The sequence below is a fragment of the Pinus tabuliformis genome, chromosome 9 (genome assembly GCF_031772625.1).
Source record: "Pinus tabuliformis cultivar Carrire ecotype Pingquan chromosome 9, CPIR1, whole genome shotgun sequence".
In the NCBI taxonomy this organism is placed as follows: domain Eukaryota; kingdom Viridiplantae; phylum Streptophyta; class Pinopsida; order Pinales; family Pinaceae; genus Pinus; species Pinus tabuliformis.
Genome location: NC_142307.1, coordinates 556536404 through 556542470, shown reverse-complemented (window position 1 = coordinate 556542470; position 6067 = coordinate 556536404).

Genomic DNA, 6067 nt, shown 5'->3' with positions numbered 1-6067 from the left:
ATTGCCAATGTAGCATCACGTCGAGTCTCATCTAATTTAGCTAAGTATAATAAACGTTTCTCCTCTTCGGAAGTAGCTGGGAGTAATTCGACAGCCATTTGAAGTGATGGGATTTCGCATTCAATGGGTAACACTGATTCGACAAACCATTGGTATTCATCGGTCGAATTGGCACAACATGTTATTTTCAGCGCTATGGGCATACCGAACCTCAGTGAAAAATTCAACAGGGTTCACTCCTTTCCAGCTAGTTTATGGCTTGGAAGCTGTGTTACCCATTGAATGCGAAATCCCATCACTTCAAATGGCTGTCGAATTACTCCCAGCTACTTCCGAAGAGGAGAAACGTTTATTATACTTAGCTAAATTAGATGAGACTCGACGTGACGCTACATTGGCAATCGAGACTCATGCGAAGCGAATGAAAGCTCAGTATGATAGAAATGTGACCCCTCGAAGTTTTTCGGAGGGAGACCTAGTGCTATTATATGATCAAGCTAACGATAAGCTAGGTGCTGGAAAATTCGTTCCTATGTGGCATGGACCCTACATTGTAAAGCGAAAGCTAGCAAAAGGGGCTTATGAGTTGGTTGATTTTGATGGGGACTCTTTGGGTAAACCCAGAAATGGACTTTACCTAAAGAGGTATTATGCTTAAATGGTGGGTATGGAGAATTTTTTAGTTAGGTTAGGTTCTGACCAGGCTCTCCACGAGATAATCCTTGAAATGATAAAGCGCTTCACCCTTCCTAGATAATACAAAACCCTAATCTATTTCAGGCTTCGCACTTTAGGGGGCAATCTGTTACACTAAAAAATGTCACCATGACCATTTACAGTTAGGATGACTCGATCAACAGTCATGCTACCCTCTTAGGCAAGTCTTATGCCTCTGCTTTCCATGTCAAACTCCAAAAAAGAGAGAAAGTCTTTCTAAATGTATTTATCTCTGGGGACGCAGGTTCTCTCAACCTTACCTGCGGGGACGCACCCAATGTTCACAAAAACTGCGTCTTTGGACGCTCTGTATGTAAAGGTGCAGGTGCGTCCCCCTGAAAAGGTTAAAATGCCCAAGTTTCATCTTTAAAAAGTCACTTGTGGTCATTTCTAGAGCATTCTAGAAGGTTGTTCGACGTGTATTGAGCGCCTCTAGATGGTTCATGCACTCCTACCAAAGAGGAACTTATCCCATCAATAGGGGAGCTATCCCATCCAAAGAGGGGATTATCCCATTGATGGTGGACCTGATTAACTTCCTCTTGAGCACTATAAGTACAGGCATTGGGCCAGAAGGAGAAGAGGTTGAAAGCTATACATTTCTAAGGGTAAATGTTGCAGGAATTAGGACTCCCATTTAGAAGCTTGTGATGAGAGATTGCCATCTTTGCTTGTTCTATTTGGAAGTGGGTGAGCTTTGTCAAAGTAAATGAGAACTCTTGATGGACCCTGGGAGGGACTTGCACAACACCAAGGCTCAGGTTGTATTTGTTCCTTTTGTTACCTATTAATGCAAATGAGTCCATTCTTCTCAATAACTTGTTATTTATGAGTTGTTTCATGTACTCCTTGGTCTATGTGTTAAATATGTTTTATTCTATGAGATTATCAAGTGCTATTTAATCGTTTGATTGTTAGTGTATGCAGGTTTCAAAGTGAAGGAGGAGCTCATCCGGATCAGCGGAGCTGGACTGCTACAACAGCGTTGGATTACAGGTAGGATCTAAACACTTGATTTCCCGTATAGTAAATGCATGTTTAGAGAAGGATTGCTCTTGTTTGTCTTGTTTGTCACTAGAGAGTCTTAGGCTCCTAGGGAGGTAAATGGTCATGGTGACATTTTTTAGTGTAACAAATTGCCCCCTAAAGTGCGAAACCTGAAATAGATTAGGGTTTTGTATTATCTAGGAAGGGTGAAGCGCTTTATCATTTCAAGGATTATCTCGTGGAGAGCCTGGTCAGAACCTAACCTAACTAAAAAATTCTCCATACCCACCATTTAAGCATAATACCTCTTTAGGTAAAGTTCATTTCTGGGTTTACCCAAAGAGTCCCCATCAAAATCAACCAACTCATAAGCCCCTTTTGCTAGCTTTCGCTTTACAATGTAGGGTCCATGCCACATAGGAACGAATTTTCCAGCACCTAGCTTATCGTTAGCTTGATCATATAATAGCACTAGGTCTCCCTCCGAAAAACTTCGAGGGGTCACATTTCTATCATACTGAGCTTTCATTCGCTTCGCGTGAGTCTCGATTGCCAATGTAGCATCACGTCGAGTCTCATCTAATTTAGCTAAGTATAATAAACGTTTCTCCTCTTCGGAAGTAGCTGGGAGTAATTCGACAGCCATTTGAAGTGATGGGATTTCGAATTCAATGGGTAACACTGATCCGACGAACCATTGGTATTCATCGGTCGAATTGGCACAACATGTTATTTTCAGCACTATGGGCATACCGAACCTCAGTGAAAAATTCAACAGGGTTCACTCCTTTCCAGCTAGTTTATGGCTTGGAAGCTGTGTTACCCATTGAATGCGAAATCCCATCACTTCAAATGGCTATCGAATTACTACCAGCTACTTCCGAAGAGGAGAAACGTTTATTATACTTAGCTAAATTAGATGAGGCTCGACGTGACGCTACATTGGCAATCGAGACTCATGCGAAGCGAATGAAAGCTCAGTATGATAGAAATGTGACCCCTCGAAGTTTTTCGGAGGGAGACCTAGTGCTATTATATGATCAAGCTAACGATAAGCTAGGTGCTGGAAAATTCGTTCCTATGTGGCATGGACCCTACATTGTAAAGCGAAAGCTAGCAAAAGGGGCTTATGAGTTGGTTGATTTTGATGGGGACTCTTTGGGTAAACCCAGAAATGGACTTTACCTAAAGAGGTATTATGCTTAAATGGTGGGTATGGAGAATTTTTTAGTTAGGTTAGGTTCTGACCAGGCTCTCCACGAGATAATCCTTGAAATGATAAAGCGCTTCACCCTTCCTAGATAATACAAAACCCTAATCTATTTCAGGCTTCGCACTTTAGGGGGCAATCTGTTACACTAAAAAATGTCACCATGACCATTTACAGTTAGGATGACTCTATCAATAGTCATGCTACCCTCTTAGGCAAGTCTTATGCCTCTGCTTTCCATGTCAAATTCCAAAAAAGAGAGAAAGTCTTTCTAAATGTATTTATCTTTGGGGACGCAGGTTCTCTCAACCTTACTTGCGGGGACGCACCCAATGTTCACAAAAACTGCGTCTTTGGACGCTCTGTATGTAAAGGTGCAGGTGCGTCCCCCTGAAAAGGTTAAAATGCGCAAGTTTCATCTTTAAAAAGTCACTTGTGGTCATTTCTAGAGCATTCTAGAAGGTTGTTCAACGTGTATTGAGTGCCTCCAGATGGTTCATGCACTCCTACCAAAGAGGAACTTATCCCATCAATAGGGGAGCTATCCCATCCAAAGAGGGGATTATCCCATTGATGGTGGACCTGATTAACTTCCTCTTGAGCACTATAAGTACAGGCATTGGGCCAGAAGGAGAAGAGGTTGAAAGCTATACATTTCTAAGGGTAAATGCTGCAGGAATTAGGACTCCCATTTAGAAGCTTGTGAGGAGAGATTGCCATCTTTGCTTGTTCTATTTGGAAGTGGGTGAGCTTTGTCAAAGTAAAGGAGAACTCTTGATGGACCCTGGGAGGGACTTGCACAACACCAAGGCTCAGGTTGTATTTGTTCCTTTTGTTACCTATTAATGCAAATGAGTCCATTCTTCTCAATAACTTGTTATTTATGAGTTGTTTCATGTACTCCTTGGTCTATGTGTTAAATATGTTTTATTCTATGAGATTATCAAGTGCTATTTAATCGTTTGATTGTTAGTGTATGCAGGTTTCAAAGTGAAGGAGGAGCTCATCCGGATCAGCGGAGTTGGACTGCTACAACAGCGTTGGATTGCAGGTAGGATCTAAACACTTGATTTCCCGTATAGTAAATGCATGTTTAGAGAAGGATTTCTCTTGTTTGTCTTGTTTGTCACTAGAGAGTCTTAGGCTCCTAGGGAGGTTGGTTGTGTCCGCACAATCGACTCTTTCCGCCTGACATGAACTACCATCTATTGAAGGATACCACAATTAGTCGATCCCCACCCAACCACCATTGGATTGAGAAATATCTTCCTTCTATTGAATCCACCATGTCACTGTCTACTTAAAGCCTCCATGCCTTCACTTCCTCCATGCGAGCCTCATTTCATATATTTTCAGACTGGAAGCCTAAAAAATGCTCAACATGAGAACTGCACAGAAATTAACCCTGTATAGAAATTACCTGCATACAAATTCTAAAACATAGAAAATATAAAATGTGAGATCATAACACATAAAACACATATACATAGAGATTTTCCCCTGGATCCCAAAACCGGGACTACTAGCTTGATTTTTCATTATGTTCCTTTCAATGTTATAATACATATTTATACATGCCAAAGCATCCAATACCGTGGACCGAAAACCATCGCGTCCAAAAAAAACATGTGTGAAAATCATGCACAAAACCATAGGTGGGCCTGCCTAACCTAACATAGGGTCCAAAACCAAAATTTTCCAGGGTGCTACCCCAGACCCCATAAAGTGGGGTTATGGGTACACCTCAAACCCCCAGTGACCTCCCCTTGCTACACAATTGACGCAATGAAGGGGGTGCTCCGTGCCCCCTCTAACCCCTCGGTTAACTACGTGGGCTAGTCGTGGAAAGAATATAACACAACCCAACATTCTCCCACTTGTTGTTTCCTTTTCACAAGGGGCCACAAGAGAGCTTAGTCATTTTTCCAGCCCTGAAAGGCCCATTGTTTCTCTACACCAAGAGAACTTCTCAGAGCTCACAGATTTTGTCAATGCATCTGCAGTATTCTTCAAAGTGTCCACCTTTACCAGCAACACCTTTTTGTCTTCTATCATATCCCTCACAAAGTGATACTGAACATCAATGTGCTTTGTCTTTGAATGATATGCGGGGTTCTTTGCCAAGAAAATTTCACTTTGGCTGTCACAATCTATCCTTATAGATTCCTGTACTAACCCCATACTTGAACACAATATCTACAACCAAACTGATTCCTTGCTTGCATCAGTGGTTGCCATGTATTCTACCTCTGTAGTTGATAGTGCCACTACAGATTGTTTCTTAGTCATCCAACTGACTGCACCTCCACATAGGTTAAACACATACCCACTTGTAGATCTTGTCTGATCCAGATCTCCAGCCCAGTCTGCATCAGCAAAGCCATGGATATCCAACACTCTGTACATTCCTGGTCTTCCTTGGTAGCACAAACCATAATCACTAGTGCCACACAAATACCTAAAAACCCACTTCACCGCTGTCCAGTGCTCCTTCCTTGGTTTTGACATAAACCTGCTCGATACTCCCATTGCATCTGCAATGCCTAGTCTAGTACAGACCATTACATACATCAGGCTACCTACTCCACTTGCATATGGAACATGGGACATGTCCACTTCCTCTTCTTGTGTCTTGGGACACTGTTCAGCAGATAACCTCACAACTACTGGAATAGGAACCTTCACTGGTTTACTATCCTGCATATCAAACCTCTGCAGTATTGTCTCGACATACTTCCTCTAGTTTAACCAGAGCTTCCTCTTTGTACGATCTCTTTTAATTTCCATGCCCAAAATATAGTTTGCAGCACCAAGATCTTTCATGTTGAATTTGGAGGACAATTGGGTCTTCAAATCCTAGATAATTTCTTTGTCATTTCCAACCAGCAACATATCATCCACATACAAGACTAGATAAATAACATGGTCACCAATTAATTTAAAATACACATAGTGATCTGCTTTGCTTCTGGTGAAGCCAAGTCCCCGAATAAATTTATCAAATTTCTGATACCACATCCTTGGTGACTGTTTTAACCCATACAGAGACTTCTTTAACTTACACACTAGTTCTTTCTTACCCTTCACTGCAAAGCCTTCAGGTTACTTCATGTAGATCTCCTCTTCCAGATCCCCATGAAGAAATGTTGTCTT